The following is a 10140-nucleotide window of genomic DNA, read 5'->3' on the forward strand; positions in this document are numbered from 1 at the left end:
ACACCCACATGTGCCACCCCCCCACCCCATCCCAGGAATGGCTGACAGGGAGGATGAGGAACCTAAACGTTTTCCTCACCGCAATGTGTCCACAGCACGGCTTGCCTCCACAGATGTCACCGGCGCGCCCGGCGTGGGTGCTGGCAGAAACAGATGGTGCTGCTGGGCAGTTTACTGCTCTGTGCCCCCGGGGTTGGGCTCTCTGTAAGATGGGAAGCCAGGTTCCTGTGTGCAGGGGGCAGGGTGGGCCGGGATCCCCGGCAGCAGGTAAATTCATCTGTCACACCAGCTCCAGCAGGCTTTTCAGCACTGAAGTTAATATCTGGAGCCAATGAGGCATTCGGTCCCCCCACTGCAGGGAGGTAGGAGGGATCCCTTCTTGCTGTTCATCTGCCCTGGTAGAGGTGGATGGTGCTGCAGGAAGGAGGTGGGTGGCCAGTCAGAAAGGAAGCGGGGCTTTGTTCCCACCTGGCCAGCAAGGGAGAGAGATGCTATCCCAGGCTGGGACCACAGTGGCTTTCAAAGAGCCCTTTCCAAACAAGATGGCAGGAACTGATGAGTGTCCAATGGAGGGAGGGCTGGCCCTGGGCCACCACGTCCATGGCCGACTTCATCGCCACTATGAAAACCATCACCATTATAACACCACACACACACACACACACACACACACACATGGTTCAAAACCAAGTCTGTTTCCTTTCTTCACAGAGTCTCAGCTACATCATTAAAAAAACGCAGGCGTATACATCTTCGCTCACTCCAAAACACGCACACCCAAGGTGGCCATAAATTGCCAGGGCTTCCAACGCGGAGCACAGCCCAAGCAGGTGAGAGAGAGAGGCTTTTCACAAGCGGATCTTCAGCTGCCAGCCTCCCATCTTCATAAAGTAGAGGTCTCCCCCCACCCCCCGCCCCCCTGCCTAGTTATTGTTGTGTCCAGAAACCAAGGGCAATAAACCATGAAGAACATTCACTCTACCTTATTCCATTCCACACTTTTGTCAACCATGCTTTACCAAGCCTCGGGATGAATTTTTAATACCGTGCCCCCATGTATGGTGATGGTGATTTGTGTCTGCAGAAGGTTTAAAATCCAAACAGTAAAAGGAGAACTAATTTGGGCTTAAAAATGGCATATATTGTCATAGTTTCTGACACTGGAACTTTGTAATACTGTATTAGATGTGATTTAGGTTCTTTCAATATTTTACCAGAAAATGGTTACTGAAATTTGTAAGTAAAATGTCTTCAATTTGGGTGGATATTTCAGTGACAGTTAAGCCACCGACCCTGAGAACCACTGGCTCTTTGGAAAAGAAGCAAAATGTGTCATTAACTTGTGCATACGAGTTGGAATTGACTTGATGGTAGGGAGTTTGGTTTTTGAATCATCACTAACTCAGCCTACTTATCATGCACACTGTATATAATCTATTCGGAAGAAATAAATGTACAAGTAAGGAATTCAATTATGTCCTAAGACTTGATATACATATATGGCAAACATTTTGTTCTCTGTTCTTTATTTTGGTCACTATTTTTTTCAGAGCTACTTGTTGAAAACATTTCATGTTCATTAGGTAACACAGCAATAAATAAACATAGTGCATCCGTGGAGTTCATGGTCTAGTGGTGTTGACAAATACTGAACAAATTGCCGTAACTATCATGGATAAGTGACGTACATAAAATACACAGGGTGCAATGACAGTATCTGAATTAGAGGGACCTTACCTTGCATTGACTTGAAAATCAAGGAGAGATGCCTTGAGAAAGTAACATTAAATTAAAACATGGAAGTTAAATAGAATTTAGCCAGGTAAAGAAACAAAGGGGAAAAAATCCTTACATCATAGATCAGGCCTGACATTTTGGAGAGCTTTCTAGGTCTAGGTCCCTGTCTGTGGATCCTTAGGAAGTCACTGTAGTCTTGCCAAGCCTGGGCTTCCCTAAATAAAAGCAACCTTGGAGGACACACCCACTGCTTGTAAATGGAGCCCTGGGACCCTCACCTCATTTAATCTGGCCTCCATAGCTTCCACTCTTCCCATGTCTTTGACTGCCGACAGGAAGGCCCAACTACTAGGACAACAAGGGTAACAATTAAACCTGAAAATGGTTTTACGCTTTCCAAAGAAGACAAAGTCGAATATTATAATGAAATGGGCAAAAACCTAGACTTGGAAAATTAAAAGGAAAGAACATGCTCAGTATATCTTAAGCTGAAAGAATTCATGAACAATTCAAACCTTGAGTTGAAATATTGAAATACTCTATGGGCAAAATATTGAATGACGCAGGAAGCATCAAAAGAAGATGGAAATAATACACAGTCACTGTACCAAAATGAACTGTAGACATTCCACCGTTCTAGGAGGTAGCATATGAGCAAGAATCGATGGTGATGAAAGAAGGCATTCAACTTGCACTGAAAACATTAGCCAAAAACAAGGTTCCAGGAATTGATGGAATAAGATTGAAATGTTTCAACAAGCTGAGAAAGCACTGGAGACACTCATTTGTCTATGCCAGCAAATTTGGAAAACAATTACTTGGCCAACTGAGTATGAGATACATGTTTTTACCCATTCCAAAGAAAGATGACCCAACAGAATGCTCAAACTATAAAACAATATCATTGATTTCACATACAAGAAAAATTCTGCTAAAGATGATCCAACAACAGTCGCAGCAGGACATTGACAGGGTGCTTCCAAAAGTTCAGGTCAGATTCAGAAGATGAAGCGGAACAAGGGATGTTATTGATGTCAGATGGATCTTGGCTCAAAGCAGAAAATATTAGAAAGATGTTTACTTGTGTTTTATTGACTATGCCAAAGCATTCAACTGTGTAGAGTACAACAAACTATGGACAGCCTTGAGAAAAATGGGAATTGAAGAACACTTCCTTGTGTTCATGTGGAGCTTGTACAGGGATCGAGAGGCAGTTTTGCACACAGAACAAGGAAATAATGTATAGTTTAAAATCGGGAAAGGTGTGATTCCGGTTTTTAACCCCCTCACCATACTTACTCAATCTGTATGCTGATCAAACAGAGAATCTAGATTATATGAAGAAGATTGTGGCATCAAGATTGGAGGAAGGCTTATTAACAACCTTTGATATGCAGATACCACCTTGTTTGCTGAAAGTGAAGAGGACTTAAAGCACTTGCTGATGATGACCAAGGATTACAGCCATCAGTATGGATTAGAACTTAATGTATAGAAGACTAAAATCCTTACAACTGGACTAATAGCATCATAATAGATGAAGAAAAGGCTGAAGTTGTCAAGGCATTTGTCTTGCTTGCATCCCTAATCAATGTTCATGGAAGCAACAGTCAAGAGATCAAAAGATGAGTTGCAATAGGTAAATCTGTGTACAAGACATCTGAAGAGTACTGAAAAGCAATGATGTTACTTTGAGGACTAAGGTATGCCTGACCCAAGGTCGTTTCAATTGCCTCATATGCCTGTGAAAGTTGCACATTGAATACAGAAGACCGAAGAAGGATCAATGCATTTGAATTGTGATGCTGGAGAAAAATATTCAGAGTACCATGGACTGCTAAAAGACAAACCGCTCTGGCTTGGAAGATGTAAGGCAAGAGTGCTTCTTAGAGTCAAGGATGTTGTCAGGAGAGACCAGGCCTGAAGAAGGACATCATGTTTGGTAAAGTAGAGCAGTGGCAAAAAAGAGAAAGGCCCTCAATGAGACGGACTGGCCCATGGCTGCACCAGTGGGCTCAAGCATGGGAACAATTGTGAGGATGGTGCAGGGCTGGGCAATGGCTGGTTCTCATGTGCATGAGGTCTCTATGGTGGCCCCTAACAGCAATATCATAGGGTTTCTACTAGCCTAGTCAAGTGTTGCCGTATTACAAGGTGGCCTTGTATTATCAGATTATCTTATCCTTGTTTTTTTATGTGACGTTCTCCAATTTATAAATGTGTCCAATTGATTTAAGTTTTCAAAAAATCTTCTATGAAAGCCACTCAGAATAGTCCTATGAAATGGGGTACCTTCAGTTTGAAATCCTGCTGTCATCCTCATTTCCTCCTTTCAGCCTGATGTTCTTTCCAGAAATCACTTCTCCTCCAAATATTGGTCTCCAGAAAAATGTTTAACAATGAGCATTCTTTGTAAACCCCACATCCCAAACTTCAACCCACCCCCACCCATCCCACCCCACCCATCGCAGCCATGACAGTTTTAAGCTGTCAAAGTGATATCACTCAATTTAAGAGATGTGAAGTTGCACCTCACTGCACACCTACAATAGAAATCAACATTCTCAAGAGCATCAAAGGGTGAAACGCAGTAAAATAATAAAGTAATGAATTTTGAGAATGTGTGACTTTTGTTTTTCTTATAGATTATTTACTTGTAAATCTGTCATATAACTGCTAAAAATGGCTGTGTTTAACTATTAGCTTGTAAAATTCCTGGAACTATCAGCTCTTATGAGCTGGCACCGCCATCTGCAGCGCACAGTGCTGCCAAGACACGATTTCGCTTACGTCCTTCCCCTTTGTCAGGATGGTCATCCCTCACACTTAGTCTAGCCTCCCCTTCTATCAAGTTGACTGGGCAGGCAGCCCTTTCACCTCTGGAGCCCAGGATTGGAGGCAGAACCCCGCTAATTGATTTGCTCTGGGTGTCTTGCCTGGAAATGACTTCGTTCAAAGTAAAAACAACTGATCTCTAGAAAAAAAAGATGTTGCTAAAGTGAAAATATACTATTTCAAATTCCTTAAACCATTTTAGTGCACATTTGGGCGGACAGTCGCAGTAGTATGGTGAAAACACACAGAGACATGGGCTAACAGTTAACCATACGTCTTCTGGATTGCTTGTTGTGTTAGTCTGGGTAGACTAGAGGAACAAAATGTATAGACAGGCATTTGTGTATAAGAAAGACCTCTATATACAAGAGCAATTGAATATTGAGATAACATCCCAGCCCAGCCCAGATCAAGTCCATAAGTCCTATATTAGTCCATATGTCTGATACCAATCTATAAATTCCTCTTCAGACTCACAAAACACATGCAATGATGCTGAATGCAGGAAGATCACAGGCCAGTAAGTGGAAAGTCTTATGGGTCCAGTGGCGGTGTAAGCATCTCAGCACTGGCAGGGTTCTCCATGTGTCTTCTCCAGCTCTGAGTCTCTGACTGCCATCAGTCTTCCTCCATGTGGCTTATCAACAAGAATGTCTGCCAGGGACTGAGCAAGTATCCCACCTCCAGTGAGCTATTTATCTGCTTAGCACCTCCAAATGAAGTAATCAAGCTGCAACCTGATTGACAGGTAAACTCCACCCCTTCACTCGTAAGTCTTAAATTGACAACAGATTATGTAACTACCCACTGATATTCCCAGAAGTTTGGGAAAAACATTTTTGAAGTCATTCCCTCTTTAAGCTTTTGTCATATATATAAAATATATGAAAGAAAAATTAGGGAAACTCAGCTTTTACATATCTCCCAATTTTGGGGTGAGGGATCGAGTAGCATTTGAGTGAGACATACGAGGAGCATTTTCATTTCTACAAAGTTTGCGGCTTAAAACTGTGGTCAGAGTGGAGACTCAAAACCCATCTATTGATAATTGGACATTCCCTCACAGAAGGGACACACAGAAGGCACGACTCATCCAGGGTGCAGTCTATCACCGATGAAATACACAACATCCCTTTAGTTCTTTAATGTTCCCCCCCCACACACTGTCATGGCCACAGTTAGACCCCACAAATCCTGATAGACCGGTGTATATACATTGGTACAAATAAGAGCTTGAGACACACAGAATCCAGGATAGATAAACACTTCAGAAACAGTAATGGAAGTAACAATTCCATGAGGGTAAGGGAAGGAAGACAGGGAAGGGGGGGGAAGGGGAGCTAATAGCAATGATAGAAGCATAACCCCCCTCAAGAGGGATGAATAACAGAAATGTGGGTGAAGGGATACACCCGGCAGTTTAAAATATGAAAATAATAATAGTATATAATTTATTAAGGGTTCACAAGGATGGTGTGAGGGGGAGGGAGGGGAAAAAGAGGAGCTGACATTAAGGGCTCAAGCAGAAAGAAAATGTTTTGAAAATAATGATGGCAACATCTCTACAAGTTTTCTTGATATAATTGATTTATGGATTGTTATAATATCTTTAAAGAGCCCCCAATAAAAATGACAAAAAAAGGAAACTGTTGATTTTGAGCATAACGCTATTGAAACAAAAACCAGTATTGGATCTTTAATACATATGTGGGTAGGAAAATACACAATATAATAATAGAGCAACTTCAAAATGGAGGGAGGAGTAAATTAATTACCATAGGTCAGAATAGAGCCCAGCATGTATGTAGCATGTCAATGTTTGCTAATTTAAATAACTTTACACACCAAACGTTTTCCATATCGTCCTCTCTTTATCCCATGTCAATTCTTTAGAAAATTCCCACCTCAAAAAAGTAGTGACCCTGGTAAATTTCCAGGATGAAGATGAGGGGCAGATTGGTCTCACTGAAGACAGCAGATAAGAGTTCACGGAGTTAAAACAATGGTACTTGAACATCCAATGTCCAGAAAAGAGTGATGAAAGAGATCTCCAGAAGGTTTTGTATCACTCGACGACATCAATGACTGCAGGCTAGTGTGCATGTGCTAAGAGTGAAATTTCATGAGGTTGGATGGAGAACAATAGGGAGTCAAGACATGGAGCAATCCTTGAAGCTCACATAGGGTTTAAAGATATTCCAATTTTTAATAATCAGAGTGCAGGTTTCTTAACACTCAATCCATTTAATAGAAACTCTTCAAAGGTCACAACCCAACGTATAAAAGCTACTCTGTGTCACCTAAAGCAACAGATTGACCTAGATTGGCCTGCTCCATGGTTACTCTTCCTGCCTCCGTCCCTTAACCTTGGAATCCTTATTAATAGAACTAACAATAAAGAAGTTGGCTTAAACGTCTTTGCCTCTGGGATCAATCCATTAGCTCGGTGTGGCATCCAGAGCCATTCATCCTGCTCTCTGTCTCTTTCCTCCCCTTCTCTCTCTTATTCTGTATCTCTTATTCACACTATTCTTCCCCTTTCTCTTCCTTCCTTTAGCTCCCTTCGCCCTCCCCTGCTCCTCTACCCCTTCTCCTCTCTCTCTCTCTCTAAACATAAAATGCACACATATACACATCTCTCTGCACATGCTCTTTTTCTACTTGAAAGCCTTTTCTTCTCACACACAAACCCATGAATTACTAGCTACTTCATTTTTTATTTCTTATTGCTCTCTCTTCTCTGAAAGGACTTAAAAGCAATGACACCCCAATAGTAATGAGCATACTTAGCTCGATGATCTTGGTTTATAAATACTCTGCTCCACTGACAAGAACTAAGAATCCTTAGAAAACAAAAGCAATCATTGGGCTAGATAAATAAAACTGTAAGAGGAACCTACCACATCTTGTTGCAAAGATAGGTAAGGGATTGCTCTAAATGATGAAAAAGACATGGCATTTGGTCACAGGAGACAGCAACATGTGCCTCCTTCACCAAATGCACAACTATTGGAGTATCAAAATGAATACTGATGGTAATAGATCATTACTTGAACAATAAAAAGAATCAATTTGTCTATATTGATGTTTGTCAGTATATATGTGTGAATGTGTGTATTGTGTGTGTGAGAGAGAGAGAGAAAGAAAAAGAGAGAGAGAGAGAATGAGTGCTTCTCCCTATGAGGGTAGACCAAAGAGTACTGCTACCAAGGTTCTAGTTCATGTATGAACAGGTTTATCCCAAATAAAATGAGTTTGAACAGACCTCTGTGGTCAGGATATCTATAGACAATTTCTCTCACTAATAAACTTGTCTTAGTCTGGTTCCAAAATTGAGCTGATTCTGATGCATACAGGACAGGAGAGAGCAGGCCCTAGGGGTCCTAAGACTAAATCTTTGTGGGAGTAGAAAGCCTCAACTTTCTTCCTTGGAGTGGCTGGGGGTTTCGAACTACTGACAATGCAGTACATAGCCCAACACATAATTAACTGCTCCACCAAGATTCCCTTAGACTGGTTATGATGTCTTTAAAAAAAGGAGTGGGTGGGTGTGGGTGTGGGTGTGGGTGTGTGTTTAGGTCAGTCCTCTTACCAAAGCTCAAGTGACATCTCAAATCACTGAAGCAGCAGGGTTTCCGAAAGGCTGTCCCACATAAAACATTAATTTTTAGGTGGGCCATATATTTGCAGTAAAGTTCGGAACATCTCAAAGATGAGTCAAGGAAAGGAACATCCGTGAATAAAGAAACTGGCTGAAGCCCAGAAACTGTTGCAAGAAGACAGTAGCAGTGGTTACAATGTGGGCATCTAACGTCAACATCATCAGTTTGAAGGCAGCAGCTGCTTTAAGCCAGGACTGGGCCTCCTGCTCCTACAAGAGCTACCGTCTCAGAACTAACATGAGCAGCGCTGCCCACTCCTACACGGTCCCTGGAAGTCACCATGGACTCAAGGCAGTGCATTTGGTTTGGGTTTGGATTGGTGAGCGCTATGGTACTCGGAATCTCACATGGTTTGGCATTTTCAATTTTTCAGAACACCTTGGCTCAGCAAGCTTTAGGTCATGGATGTAAAAGCCTTGCATGAAGATGAGCCAATTCAAAGAACAGCTCTTTCCATTAACATTTTAATGAAGATTCCTTTGGAATGAATCATAACTGGAGGCTAGTCTTGATTTACTAATATGATCCCAACATCAAGATCCAATCAAAACAGGTTTCACAGTTAAATTCAAGACAAAGAGGTCAGCTGGGAAAATTATGGTGACGGTGTTCAGGCTGTCCAAAGCGGTAACCTTGGTAGCTTTTATCCAAAGACACAGAAGGATCCCAGGGGCCTATTGGGAAGAAGTTTGAAGAAAATTCAAAGCTGTATTAATGAGGAAAAAGGCCAAGAAAATTACACTGAAGTTTTTGGTGTGTTTTTTTTTTCCATCTAGAAAATGCACCTGCCCATTCTTTGAGGGCAGATGTCCTATGCAAATTTCACTGGGAAATCGTACCGCATCCAATGTACAGCCCTGACTGTGCCTTTTCTGATTTCTTTTCATTTCTCAAAGTCAAATAATATTGAAAAGGAACATGTTTTTTCAACCTTTGAGAATTCCAAAATCTACTCTTTTGAAGTATGGTAATCAAGGAGCCCAGAATTCTTCAAGGATGAATTATAGAGATGGGAATTCTGCCACAGAAGTTTATAGACCTAGAGATAGATGGAGGATATGTTGAGAAATAATAGATTCACATTTTAATATTTTGTAGAGTAATGTTTTCTATGATTTTACAAACTTTCTATGATTTTAGGGATCCCTGGTGTGCTGAGGGGTAAACATCTATATAGTAAAATCCCAAGGTAGGGAGTTCAAACCCACCAGCTGCTTTTCTAGAGAAAAGATGAGCCTATGTGATCCTGTAAAGCAGCGGTTCTCAACCTGTGGGGCGTGACCCCTTTGGGGGTCGATGGCCCTTTCACAGGCATTGCCTGATTCATAACAGTAGCAAAATTACAGTGATGAAGTAGCAATGAAAATAATTTTATGGTTGGGGGGTCACCACAACATGAGGAACTGTATTAAAGGGTCACGGCCTTAGGAAGGTTGAGAACCACTGCAGACTTACACCCTCGGAACCCTATGCAAGTTGGCTATGAATCAGAATCAATTTGATGGAAATGGGTTACCATGATTTTTTAGCACGGTTTCTCTGCTAACCCTCTTTATGTGTTCTATGTTAACTACCTAGTACGATGTTTCTGTCATCGATGCTTCTATTTTCTGGTTAGGAGTCTTCACCCTTTTCGAAGTGACCATTTACAGATCACTAGGAGTACACTGGGAAGATGCTTCAGTGCCATTTCCTAATCTTCTAGTCAAGAAAACCAAGTGTTCACATGTGAGTAAATATACTAAGCAACAACAAGCAAACCAAATATCTCCACTGGCATTTTGTTCATTTCTTCCCGTAGCAAGCCCAAAGGACGGAGTCCTTAGAATTCTGAGCCAGTGACCCTTTACCAGAGCGCCGTCTCTCTCTCTTCCTTGGAGAAGAGGGTGGCTCTTCCAGTTAGCCG

This window comes from Echinops telfairi, unplaced genomic scaffold (assembly GCF_000313985.2).
Source record: "Echinops telfairi isolate 266 unplaced genomic scaffold, ASM31398v2 ScPeMD7_1;HRSCAF=3_0, whole genome shotgun sequence".
In the NCBI taxonomy this organism is placed as follows: domain Eukaryota; kingdom Metazoa; phylum Chordata; class Mammalia; order Afrosoricida; family Tenrecidae; genus Echinops; species Echinops telfairi.